General features: G+C 42.8%; 1 long non-coding RNA gene across 1 annotated transcript in view; it reads right to left on the reverse strand.

The window, feature by feature from the left end:
- Nucleotides 1-13926, reverse strand: part of LOC134500960 (uncharacterized) — a 110892-nt gene that overhangs the window by 14031 nt on the left and 82935 nt on the right. Inside the window, exon 3 of the long non-coding RNA XR_010068307.1 lies at nucleotides 10779-10844. This is a non-coding gene — a long non-coding RNA (uncharacterized LOC134500960). The remainder of the gene's footprint in view (nucleotides 1-10778; nucleotides 10845-13926) is intronic.

Here is a 13926-nt window from a genome sequence, read left to right on the forward strand (position 1 = left end):
CCATAAGTGAAATTGATCTTCTGATGGAACGCCATGGAAAAGAAGAGGTTAATGTGTATGGGAGGTCTCCTTAAGAGAAGTCACAGTTCTTGAGGGGGGCAGTTGGGCTGTTCGATTTTTTAAAGAAAAAAGCTCTGTGCACATTGTGGGGATATGTAAACGATCTGGTTTATTTTGAAGTGGGATAACAATTTAAGAATATTTATCTGGATTGCTTTTAGGGTTTGGCTGATTTCATTTATCTTTAACGATTTGGATTAAGATTATTAAGGTATAATAAAAAATAATAAATGTCTGGTTTGGGGTTTTATATTAGGATTATTAAAATTGTTGTATTATCAAGTACAATGGCAGACAATTTATATGTTTTTTAGTTTGATCTGTATTATAGTAGATAGGAATGTATAGAATAGTAGTAGGAAGGAAATAATTAAATAAATGTTATCTTTGAGGGGGAAGTTGATTAGGAGGGTGTGTGTGTGTGTGTATTTCTTTTAACATAAGGGGAGGGAGCAATTGTATTTAGTGATTTTTATAATGTGCCAATGGAATGATTTATAGAAATAATGTGATTTTAATATAGAGTAAGGGATTATGGAAAATTTTCGTATATCCTTGCTGTTAAAAGTCAGAAGTCACCTCTTTTTGTAATTTTGAAAAATTTTCTCTTGTGTTCCTACATTTTTTTAGTTTTTTCTTTTTTTGTTTGTAGTTTTTTGTTTTTCTGTAGCTTTTATCTTTGCTTGAAACTTAATAAAATTCTTATTAATTAATACTATTGCTTACATGCCTTTGAAGGGTAAGATAGGCATTTTTCATGAAAAAATTATATTGATAAGTGTATATCCTCTATACTCATCAGAAGAGTGATTTTACTTTATTTTTCCCTTCTTGATTAATGTTCCTTTAAATACACATGCAAACTTTTGAAACAATTATTTTGAACTTGCTTTATTTTGCTACATTCTAGAACCTTTTAAGGGTTGGGATAACCCTTCTATTGAAGCCTAAAACTATCATTCCATTATTCGGAAAGTGGCATCCGAACACAATCATTAAACTTAAAGATCCAAGATGGCGGCCGGGAGCAGACGCTGACTGCTGCCACTCCTTGCCTCCCAGTGCTGTGGAATTTCGGGGGCTTTTGGCTCTTTTGGCCCATTTGCCAACCCCCCGCCTTGTTGCTGATGGGGCTGAGGCTAATAGCCTGGGCTTAAATTAAATAGCCTGGGCTTAAATTCTTCGGTCTCCCAGCCTGGACTTTAACACCTGGACTGAGTGGGGAGCCGTGGCAGGCGTCGGGAGGTCCCAGTGGGTCTGGCAGTAGACTCTGCGGCCTGGATCCGGGCTGTGTGGCGAGCTGGACGGACCGGAGCTGGGCGACATGACGGCCCCGATGGCGTGGAGGTGTGGCCCGAGCGTCTCCCTGGTCCCGGATGAGGCTTGGCAGCTGTGCTTGGCAAGGAGGCTTGGGGGGTCACGACGACCTGCGGCTTGTGGCGAGGAGCGGCGGGCCTGGTGCTTTTTCTGGTCCCTGGTCCCGGGCAGTGAGGCTGGGCCCCAGCAGCAGCTGGTGGAGTGGTGGGCCGGCAGAGCGACAAGCCTGGATGGGACAGCCATGCTTTGGCAGAGCAGCGGACTCCGCACCAGAGCCTCCTGGTGGAAGACTCTGGGGGGAGACGGTGGGCCTCATAGCCCTAGGCCCCTTATTGAAGGCCTGTAGATGGGAACCCCTTAGCTGGGAAATCCCTTAGCTGGGGAAGTAGGTTAGGGTGTGGGTGCGAGTCATCCCCTAACCTGCCCAGAGATGGCAGGCAGTTAAGAGGGTCCCTCCAGTGTGTGTGTGGTACTCCCCTCCAAGGGTGATTCGGGGGGGGGGTCCAGAGTTGTGTGCTTGTGTATGAGACTGTGAGAGAGTGTCTACCCCCTGTGTGAGAGACGGGGGGGGGACAGGAATGGGTGGGTGCTCCCCATCGACCAGTGAGAGAGGCTGAGGGGGGCACAGGGAGGGTGTGTGGAGCTCTGGCTAGACTCCCACAGTGCTGAGAGTGTGAGCTGGTGCCCTGTGGGGCTGGCCATTGCCCGGTTGATTGATTGTGGAGGATGTGTGAGTGGAGGAGGAGACCCTTATTTCCATCCAGGGTTTCTGGAGGTCTGGGAGTGGAGGCAACCGGGCCTGGAAATTCTGGGAGCTATAGGGCAGGGTGTACCATCAAGGTGGTGATGGGTCGGGGATGTTATGACAGGAACTGGAGGGCGGGCCATCTTCGGGGAAGACGCCCCCAGTGTCTGTTACCGGTGGCATGTTCCGGCCCTCCGAGTTCAGACCCAGGCCCTGGACAGCAGATTCTTGAGGGCCCTGGTCTCCAGCTACTGCTGCTTAATGCCAGGTCATTTAACAACAAAGCCCCCCTCATATGCGATTTGATTGCAGAGGAGGGGGCAGACCTGGCATGTATCACTGAGACCTGGCTGGGCTCAGAAGGGGGGGTAGCCCTCTCGGAAATGTGCCCAGCTGGGTTTCGGGTGTGGCACCAGGGTAGGGGAGGAGGGGTGGCTGTTGTCATCCGAGAGTCTCTGGTGGCCTTCAGGGGCCCTGCCCAAGTGGCTGGGTGTGAGACCCTGTTCTTTAAGTTGGGTTCCTGAGAACAGTTGGAGTATTGCTACTGTACCAGCCCCCCTGCTGCATAGCAACCTCCCTGCCTGAGCTGCTGGAGTCCGTTCCAGGTTTGGCGGTGGAGCTCCCCAGACTTATGGTTCTGGGGGACTTCAATCTGCTTTCCCTGGGGCATGCCTCAGAGGCAGCTCAGGAGTTCATGGCTACCGTGGCAGCCATGGGCCTGTCCCAGATCATCCGGGACCCGACTCGAGACAGTGGTCTCACTCTGGACTTGGTCTTATTTTCAGAGCAGTGGCAACGTAATCTGAGGGGAGAGCCGCATCTATCCCCATTGCCATGGTCAGATCATGCCCTGGTGGCCCTGAGATTCTCCTATGCCGCCCCCCTCCGCAGGGAGGCAGGACCCATTCGGTTGGTCCGCCCCCGGCGACTGATGGACCCAGTGAGGTTTCAGAGGGAGCTGGGGGTGGTGCCTGGAATAGGGAAGTGGCCGGGGCCTCGGACAGGATCATGCCTGTGTGGCCTCTCTTGCCTCATCCAACCCGACACTCCCCGTGGTTTATGGAGGAGCTGAGGGTTTTGAAGAGGCTTAAGAGACGCCTAGAGCACCGCTGAAGGAAGACAAAGACCGAATCTGACTGAACACAAGCTAGAGCCGCTATTAAGGCCTACCTTGTGGCGGTAAGAGCAGCGAAACGGCAGTATTTCTCTGCTCTTATTGTATCCGCAGATTGCCGTCCGACGGCCCTGTTTAAGATCACACGTACCCTTTTGGGGAAGGTGGGACCAGTGACTACAGGGCTGTGCGGAAGAGTTTTCTGAGCATCTGCAGGATAAAATCACTCAGATCCGGTCTAAGTTGGACTCCATGCGTGAAGCAGGGTCTGTGGAGATACCGAGGGAACGTTTTAGCCTTGTTATCTGGGAGCAGTTTGATCCTGTTGGACCCGAGGAAGTGGACAGGACCCTCCAGATTGTGAATGCCACCACCTGTCATTTAGATCTATGCCCCTCCTGGCGGGTGAAGGCAGCTCGGGAGGTGACATGTGGTTGGGTCCAAGTGATGGTAAATACATCCTTGAGTGAGGGGGTGTTCCCGGTTGCCTTTAAGGAGGCACTGGTGCACCCCCTCCTCAAGAAGCCATCACTGGACCCAACTGTGCTGGACAATTTTCGTCCAGTCTCCCACCTCCCCTTTTTAGGGAAGGTGGTTGAGAAGGTGGTGGCATTGCAACTCCAGAGGGTCCTGGATGAAAGGGATTATCTGGACCCCTTTCAGTCAGGTTTCAGGCCAGGATATGGGACAGAAACTGCATTGGTTGCACTTATGGATGATCTCTGGCAGGAGCGGGATGGAGGCAGCGCATCCATCCTTGCTCTCCTTGACCTCTCAGCGGCTTTCGATACCATCAACCATGGTATCCTTTTGGGATGACTCAGGGAGTTGGGGGTGGGCGGCGTAGTTCTGTGCTGGTTCACCTCCTTCCTCCAGGGCCGGTCCCAATCGGTGGTGATAGGAGAGGAGAGATCCAACCCTCAACCCCTCCATTGTGGGGTGTCGCAGGGTTCGGTTCTCTCTCTTCTTCTTTTAAACATCTACATGAAACCACTGGGTGAAATCATCCGTCACCACGGGTTGAGGTATCATCAGTATGCTGATGATACCCAATTATACATCTCTGTCCCGGGTGAGGTAAGTGATGCAGTGACTGCCCTTTCTCAGTGACTGGGGGCTGTGTGGGTCTAGATGGGCAACAACAGGCTTCAACTGAACCCTGGTAAGACGGAGTGGCTGTGGATTGATGGTGCTTCATCTTCCAGGAAATTGTCATCCTTAGTTCTGGATGGGGTTGCACTGCCCCAGACAGACTCAGTGAGTAATCTGGGGGTTCTCCTGGACTCACGACTCCTGCTTGAAGAGCAGGTGGCAGTTGTGGCCAGGAGGGCCTTTGCGCAACTTCGGGTTGTGCACCAGGTACGCCCATTCCTGGATCGAGAAGCCCTCCGAACAGTCACTCACACCCTGGTTATCTCCCATATAGACTACTGCAATGTGCTCTACATAGGGCTACCCTTGAAGGGTATCTGGAAGCTTCAGCTAGTCCAGAATGTAGCCGCGCAGGCTATTTTTGGTGCCCCTAGGTCGGCACATATAACACCGTTGCTGCCCAAGCTGCACTGGGTGCCAGTTTGCTTCCGGGTCCAATTCAAGGTGTTGGTTATTACCAAGCCCTACAAGGCATAGGGCAAGGTTACCTGAGGGATTGTCTCATTCCCATTACATCGGCCCACCCCACCCGATCATCCAGAGAGGGCATGTTGCGGACCCCGTCCGTAAGAGAATTTCATCTGGCAGGGTCCAGGAAATGGGCCTTCTCTGTAGTGGCCCCCGCCCTCTGGAATATCTTGCCCCCAGAGGTGAGGCACTCCTGACCTTCCGGAAGGCCCTGAAGACCTGGTTCTGCCGTCTCACCTGGGGTGGGAAAGTGAATAACCATTCTTGGGGGTGGCTCGCACCCTAGAGTCCCTCCCACCAGCCTGGATTTTATACCTTTCTTGGATTCTATTTATTTACTGTATTTTATGATAACTGTTTTATGAGATTTTAATGTTTGTATTTTGCGCTTGATTTTATTGTAAACCGCCCAGAGTCCCTCTTTTGGGGGAGATGGGCGGTGGCTAAATTTGATCAATCAATCAATAAAATAAATTCTAAACTATTCCCAAAAAGACACCTCTACCCATAAAAACTGATAAGGTCAAGATTGCCTTCCCTACCTACTGCTCTTTAGATGCCTTTAGTAAGGCAGGCTGTGGATTCTGGGAGTTATAGTCAGAACACATCTGGAGAATACTGGATTGAGGAGAGTATTTCCTTGTCTTGATACTGCAAGCTATACATCAGTGCTGCATAGAAATATCCACCCACACTAAATTACATTAAAACTATACCATACTGTGAATCATGCATGAAGTTACATGGCAGAAAAAAATGTGTAATTATTATGTGTAGTAATTCCAGTGTTCCAGATTTTTGAGAGACATTGACTATATGGGTCCCACTTTCTTGAATGAGTGCCGCACCTCCTTTCAAATTCTTGGTGTTGCCCATTTTCTTTCTTTTTTTATAAGAATTTTATTGAGTTTAAAGCAAAGATAAAAACTACAAAAACACAAAAAACTACAAAAAGAAAAAAAAATCTAAAAGCGTGAGAAACACAAGAAAAAGAATTTTAAAGATTACATAAAAAAGTGACTTCCAATTTCCAACAAGAATATACACTTTCCATAATCAATCTCTTACTCTATATCAAACCAAGATCACATTATTGCTATAAATCATTCCATTAGTACATATGAAAATCACTAAGTGCAATCGCTCCTTCCCCTTACATTAAAAAAATATGTATATATAAATCTCTAAACCAGCTTCCCTCCCCCAGAAACAACTTTTATTTCCTCCCTAACACTATTCTATACATTTCTATCCACTATAATAAAAATCAAATTATAAAAACACATAAATTATCTACTTTTATAATTAATAATACTACAACAATATTAACCCTATTAACCCTAAAACAAAACAAAAACTAACCTTAAAAGAAGACCAGTAAATCTTAACCCAAACCATTAAAAACAAATGAAATCATAAAAAACCTCATTGTCAATCCAATTAAACATTCTTAATTTTTTTTACCCCACTTCAAAATATACCAAGACATTTACATATCTCCATTTCACATACAAGGGATTTTTCATACAGAAATCAAACAACCCAACTGCCCCCTTTAAAAACTCAGAGTTCTCAACAAAAAACTTCCCACAGAACAAAAGCTCTTCTTTCCCATAACATTCCCTCAGATAAACAATGGTATTTGTAATTTGCTGTCCCTTTAACCCCTTCATCGCCAAAATATAGTTTTCGTCTGGCATTTCAGAAAGGACTTCAATCTCACTGTCAGTAGAAACTTCTCCATCTTGGGTAGAATCTTCATCTTCTTCCAAAACGTCCTCAGCCAGATGACAGATTTTAAAGCAGATATTTTCTGCAATATCCCGAATATCTTGCAAAATTGTCAGGGTAATCGGTGAAGAAAACCACTCTGAGTCAGATGCGAACTCTAGTTCCTTTATTGTTCTCTACCATATACAGAATTTTGCCAGACTAAAGGTTCCTTAACTGAGCTAAAAGGAAAACTAATCTTGGGAAATCTAGGGTGGGGCTAGTCTAACTTTCTTCCTCTGCTCCTCCACACTCTCCAAGGAGTACAAACTATGAGAATGCTTATCAGCCTGGAATGCACTCTCCTCTCCCACCACTCCCATCTCCACATCACCCCCCTCCTCAGGGACACATTCCATCACAAAAATAGCTTGACAGGAATCTGACAAGATCTGTTTGTAGGTCTGCTTAAGCTCACAACGGAACTCTGAAATTTGAAAGACTGATTATTTTCCTACACGTTGCATTTGCCTTTTTTTAACTTTCAGCTTTCCGTTCACTTTCTCTGGGACCTGTCTCTCAGCACACCTTCTTCTGTTTCAAGTTCATTCGGATGCTTTGCAATAACTCCTTAACACCTATTCGCATTAGTTGAATATCTAGGGGGCGCTATAATCTACTGCCTGAAAGATGGAAGATTTCAAAGAGGATTTTTCAGAGTTCCATTGTGAGCAAAAGCAGACCTTCAAAGAGGATTTTTCAGAGTGCTGTCAAGCTATTCAGCAGAATATTCGGGACATTGTGGAAGAGATTATTTGTAAAACGTGTCATCTGGTTGAAAATGCTGTGGAAGAAGATGAATATGAAGGATGCTGATCTTTCTACTGACAATGAGGCTGAAGTAATGCCAGATGAAGACTATATTTTGGTGGTGAAGGGGTTAAAGCGAAAGTTTGAGTTGCAGATTAAAGTTGTTTTCTAAGTGATTGTTATGGCTTTCTGAGGAAATGTTATGGGAGAGAAGAGAATCTGCTTTGTGGGAGTTTTTTTGCTGAGAAGTCTGAATTTTTAAGGGGGGCAGTTAGGCTCTTTGATTTTTGCAAGAAAAATACCTTGGGTCTAATTGGCAGGTATGTAAATGATCTGGTTTACACTGGCTAAAATTTAAGAATGTGTAATTGGATTGATTATGAGGTTATTATAATTTTATTTCTTTTTAATGACTTGGATTAAGATTTAATGGACTTTTTTTAAGGTTTAAGATTTATAAGGTATCTATAAGATACAATAATTGTTTGAGCAGACAATTCATATGTTTTTATAATTTGATTTTTATTATAGTGGATAGAAATATATAGAATAGTGGTAGGAAGGAAATAATTATATGGATGTTGTCTTATGGGGGAGGGAAGTTGATTTAGAAATTTTATACACACACACATCTTTTTTTTTTCCTTTTATAAGGGGAAGGAGCAAGTGTATTAGCGATTTGTATATGTGTTAATGTTAGCACTATGTGTAAGTTAACCTCATCACAGGCTTAACAAACTACTGTACATGTTGGCTTGATTTCTTTCAGAATAGCAGAAACCATGCAGTTAGACTGAGTCTTGATGGTGCAATCTTGGGAGGGGGTTGTCACATGTAGCCCATGATATGTGATTTTGCCTGACCTACAAATTGGAGCATTTGTGCCACATAGTGCTAACATTTTTGTTCTGTATGATAATTTAGAAGACTAAAGTGCTTCAAGGTCCCCTGCCTTCCACAATCAACTTCCCTTAGAAGCATTTGCCAGATGCAAGCAAACTCTCTTGAAGAATAACTCTCTTTTTTCTTGGAAAACTACAGCAGTGTTTTTCTTAAGCCTTTTATAGCATAAGGAAAAAAGAGGTTTCTCCAAAGAATTAAAAGCACAAAACTAACCAGTTCACCTAAGTCCCTTATTATATACTCAGATAATACATAATTGCCAAGTACATTGATGATGTTAAACTTCTAAATCAGACTGAGATGGTGCGATAATATCCAGTTAGTGCCAATATTAAGCAAGGGAAGCCTTAGCTATCTCAAAAGTTTTAGTTCCAATCCTGTAAAATCAGAATCCCATGCCACAAGCAGTCTATCAATCCAACTGGATGATTCATTCTAGTTTAGTGATATACAAACTGTGAAATAACATTATAAAAAGGTATATAGACCTCATGTTGATTTTGCTCTTTTCTGTCAATCATATATCTCACCTATATGAGTAGAAAATTCTACTTTGTCAAAAATAAACATTAGAGACTAGTCGTAATAGAATGAGCAAAAAAGAAAAGAAAGAAAATATAAGGAATAGAGACAAGAAAAAAACAGAAAGCCTGTGCAGCAGTGAAGGAAGGATACATTGCCATAGCAACAGAAGAGAGAGTATTTTAGCAAAATTAATGTATTTGCATACAATTGAACTGAAAGGTAAGGCCACCTCTTGAAAGATCGTCCTTAACAGTTTTTTCATAAATATTTGCATAGAAGGTTTCAAGATCTACGTAAGAAATCAAATAAAACTGACTTTTAAAAAAGTTAAGTACCAGTTCTCTTACTTTACCAGCACAAATATTGCTTATCTTCACAATGTATTATGCCCATAATTAAGCAGTTTATATATTTTACCACTGAATAGCTATAAAACATCCCCAGTAAAAGCTTGTTCAATGGTCAGTGGTACCTGAGATTGCCTCTCAGCTTTCATGGTGTTATTCTGATTAAAGAAAAGAGTTTACATTGATACTGAATTCAGGTAGCATTTAGATATTGCTCTCTGCATTACTGTTACTAATTTTTACTCTATGTAAATAGAGCAAATAATTGAATGAATTGTAAATGCTATCCATGTCAGGGAAGAGCAGTTCCAGTTCAACGGTACTATAGATACTTATGTATTCTATGCTTAAGGAGGTAAACCTAAACTCTCATTACTATCCTCCTCCCTTGCTTGACTCCTCATGTACAGAACCTTATTGAAATAAGTGACAGGGCTGGGTTTTTTGGTTGACGGATACATATACAAACTTTAAAAGTCCATCTTATGCTTAGACATTTGGGTATACTATTTCTATTAAAAAGAAAAATTCCTAACGTTTTAAATATGCCAAATAAAAACCTTCTTTCACTTGTCTCAGTTGTCTTAAACAGAAAACCTGCTTAATCAATTTCACTGCCTTTGAGACAGTAGGTGCTCAAATGGCTGATTTAACAGCAATCACTACAAGTTGGTTATTGTGACTTTTGTGACTTAGTGACTACAGATCGTTCCTGCACCTTTTAATCCAACTTAGGGAACAAAATAGGGCTTGGGGGGCAATAATGAATAAATGGAAGGAAATACAGGGAAAAACTGAGATCCCTCCAGACCTGCCTTTACCCCGTGACATGATTTATTGCTGTTTCTTATTAACCGGTGCTTCTTTATACTGACCTTAAGCTTTCTGGTAAAATATTCCATGTGAATGTTAAAATATATCCAGTGGAATATATCCAGTGTCTTTTTTTATTAAATGAGAATCACTAGCTCAGTTTTGGCAGGTAGCCCAAAAGGAGGACAACTGCACAAAGAATTATGATATGGGCAACAGACATTATTTTCATTTTTTCCTGCTATTGAAAGAATTACTAGAAAAGCTGCAAAACATGAGATTTGTTGATTCTACAAGGCAGAGTAGAAGGGGTTTGCTGTATTTATGCCATGGATCGTACTATTAAAAAGTCTTAAATGGTTTTCTGTTTCAAATATTGTATTTCCTTAGTGTCTCACTGAAATTTTATATGGATTAATACAATGTAATTCAACAATGAGTAACACCAGTGTTTCAGAATGGATTTGAAAATATACTAAGAAATGTAAATTAATTCCATTCATTTTAAGGTTTCTATTTTCATATTTGCTCTGCTATTTATTATGCATATTATTTTTTTAATAAGATTGCAGATTCCTGATTAATGGATATGTTACAATATAACATCAAATACATGCTTACCCTAAGCATACATTTCTGTAAAAAGAAGTGGATGGAAGTTATGTTACCATGTACAAACTTTACATTTTACCTGTTCGTAATATATGAAATGGCCTTTAAAGTTCACAGTAAATTATCTATCTATCCTTCTTTCCAGAAAATTAAAAATGTATACTGTAAGTATCATATGATAAACATTCCATTAAAGTCATACCTTTATCCTTTATAAAGAAAGGAAAAGTCCTTTAATCCTCATTGTGAAACAGAACCAGAAGAAACACTAAAAAAAAGAAGAAACTCTATAAGAAGTATGGATTAAATCAGAATGTGTTTATTTTTTTGTACACAAACATAATTTCATGCAAATATTGATTTTATTTCATATGCATATAGCCCTCTAGCCATGAAATTCACTGGGTGATGCTGGGACAGTCATTATCTCTCAACATAATCTACTTCACAGGATTATTTATGAGATAAAACAAGTACTGAGAGCCAGTTTGGTGTAGAGATTAAGGCACCAGGCTAGAAACCAAAAGACTGCAAGTTCTAGTCCTGCCTTAGGCACAAAGCCAGCTGGGTGACCTTTGGCCAGTCACTCTCTCTCAGCCCTAGGAAGCAGGCAATGGCAAACAACTTCCAAAATCTTGCCAAAAAACCCTGCAGGGCTTGGTTCAGGCAGTTGCCAGGATTAACACTGATTTGAAGGCAGACACACACATCCTTCCAAATACTATAAACTGGGTTACAAAGAAGTTTCAAATCTGAACCACTTTGAATTTGAAACAGCCCTTTTCCAACTATATTAGAGAAAAGAAGCAAGTGAATGTCTCACTGCCAGCTTTTGACAGTCAGAAAATATTTGGCTTTCCCTTAAGTGTCATGTTAACTGTTTCAATGTGCATTGTACATCCTAACGTTTCACATGACATGGTGCTGACGCGCGTTTCTGTTGGGAGGGAGCTGCTGTGAAACCTTGTGCCAAGCTCTGTATCTATGTTCATTTCAATGGAATGTGTTTGGGTTATGTGCTCTGCTCAAGGACATTTCCCACGGACCATCAGAAGCCGTTAGGAGCACCTGGGATTGTGCGCCTGGGAAGATTCTATAGGGGGAGGGATCTCGTTTGTACCGAGGGTTTTTAGTTTGCATTTGGTTTGCTTTTTCCATTCTCAGCTTTCTTTGTGATCCTGAATACTATTCTTTAATAAATCAGATATCTTTGTGATCCTGCTTATGAGTCTGATGGTGTTTTAGAATAGGCAATCCTTACATAAAGCTGAGAATCCCCAAAGTTGTACCGTTAGCTCCTACCAAGATTAGTTTCTTGTGAGGGAAAACAGTTAACGATGGCCGAATCCAAGCTCACGACTGGGAGACTTGAGGAGCCGACTGGCTTGATGCCCGAGTCAACGGTCAGGAGCGGAGAACTGAGCCTCACCCCAGAACCTTCAGGTTTCCGGCAGGATTCGAGTTCCAGCCCTGAGGTAGAGGAATCCGACGATGGGAGAGCACCAGAGCAACCGGCACCCAGCGAATCGCCTGCAGAGTTGATCACCTGGGATGAAATGGGAGAACCCCAGCCAGGGACATCCCAGGCATCCTGGAAGTATCGGTTCCCACTGACCCCAAACCTAGAATCTACCACGGTATCAGCAGGGAGACAGCCTAACACGCGAGGGAGGGAGGAATCTCAAACCCCTGAAAGAGTGGTAGAGGCCAAATTAGAATCGATGGAGTACATGCTAAAAAACCTGTCTCTGTCATGGGGGGGGGCAGCTGAGGCGCGAAGGAGATTCCAGCTCCACGCAATCATCCTCCATCCCCTCACCCAGACCGCCGGCGGAGCAGGGCCGGAGATGGCGCGGGGATGAATCTCCATCCTATAGAGCTCGACCATCAGTGTCCCCACCCGAGGAGGGAGAACTACTGTAACCTGGGGCCCAACCACTCAAGCAGCCGCTAATTCAGCTCCAACAGGAGCAGGGGTGAAAGACTTTTCTGTCAAGTTTGATGGGGATCCAACTAAGTTGTCTTTCTTTCTCACTAATGCTAAAAGTTATATGAGGCAGTTTGGACCATACTTCCGAAGAGGCTAAAATATCTGCCATTACCACCAAGCTGAAGGGACGAGCGGCTGACTGGTATGTTCAATTAAGTGAGGCTGACTCCCCTGAGCTTGAGGATTTTGAGGAATTCATGTGGGCGTTAAAGCTGCATTTTGAGGATCCTCTAGCCAAGGCAAGAGCTAAAAAGGCACTGAAGGATCTTACCCAGGGCCAACTGTCTGTAGCTAATTACGCCCTGGAGTTTAAGGCTTTAGCTGGGAAAATCCACGACTGGTCTCAGTCAACCTTAATAGAATGGTTTAAAGAGGGACTCAAGAAAAAAAATACTTTGGAGGGTTTCCGGTGAAGGAGTATGGCGGCTGGTCAAGCTTTGTAACAGCTCGGAAAAATTGATATCTACCACGTGGAGGTTGAGAGTTCTGCGGAGTCGGAGAGAGACGGGCAGACCTTGTAGGCAGCGCTAGAAAAGGAGCGCTGCTGACGAAAGACTACAGCGGCTTTGGAGCGGCAGGCGAAAGCTTTGCTTTCTATTTCAATATTTCACTTTCACTGCAACAACAAAGCAGCCAGGAAGCCTGGAGGTACATCGGTAGAACCCGCGTGAGTAGCCTAGTCATCTAGGCAATTCTGCAGCCCCCTTCATCTCTAGTAAAAGAAACAACTTTTGACTACAAAAGTGAAAAAGAAGAAACTTTCTAAGCGGAGGGGGAAAAAAAAACTTTTCTATCCTTTGGAGACCAAAAACCTTTACTGCCAGTCCTCACTTAAAAGGAACTGAATTAATTAATTAATTTCTAACGCCATATTGGACTATATTGCAGATGTTTATAAGATTACCTTGAATTGTATGCTCTGTATGTTTGGATATAAATATTATACACTGCTTTATATAGATAAATATAAGATAGGTAAATATTTTTATAAGGACAAAATGAACACAAGGAGACAGAACAGGAGAGGCTCAGAAACCAGGGAAGGTGAATGGTTGAAAGCTATGTTTGAATATTTTACGCAAAAAACAATTCAAAATATTACTCAAAATTTAACGCAACTACTAGAGGAGAAAATAGATAGCTTTGAAAAAAGGTTAGATCATAAGTTAGAGACTATGGATAAAAGAATAAAAGCAGATATTCAAGAGGTAAGAGAAAGAGTGGAGAAATTAGAAGTAGAAAACGATATAGAATTAGACTGATTAACTGTGTTAGAATTAAAAGAAAAAGAACATTGTGTTAGACTTAGAGGTGTACCTGAAAAAAAAGAGGCAGAAATAAGAGAAATAGTGGTTCAAAT

This window comes from Candoia aspera, chromosome 7 (assembly GCF_035149785.1).
Source record: "Candoia aspera isolate rCanAsp1 chromosome 7, rCanAsp1.hap2, whole genome shotgun sequence".
Taxonomy (NCBI): domain Eukaryota; kingdom Metazoa; phylum Chordata; class Lepidosauria; order Squamata; family Boidae; genus Candoia; species Candoia aspera.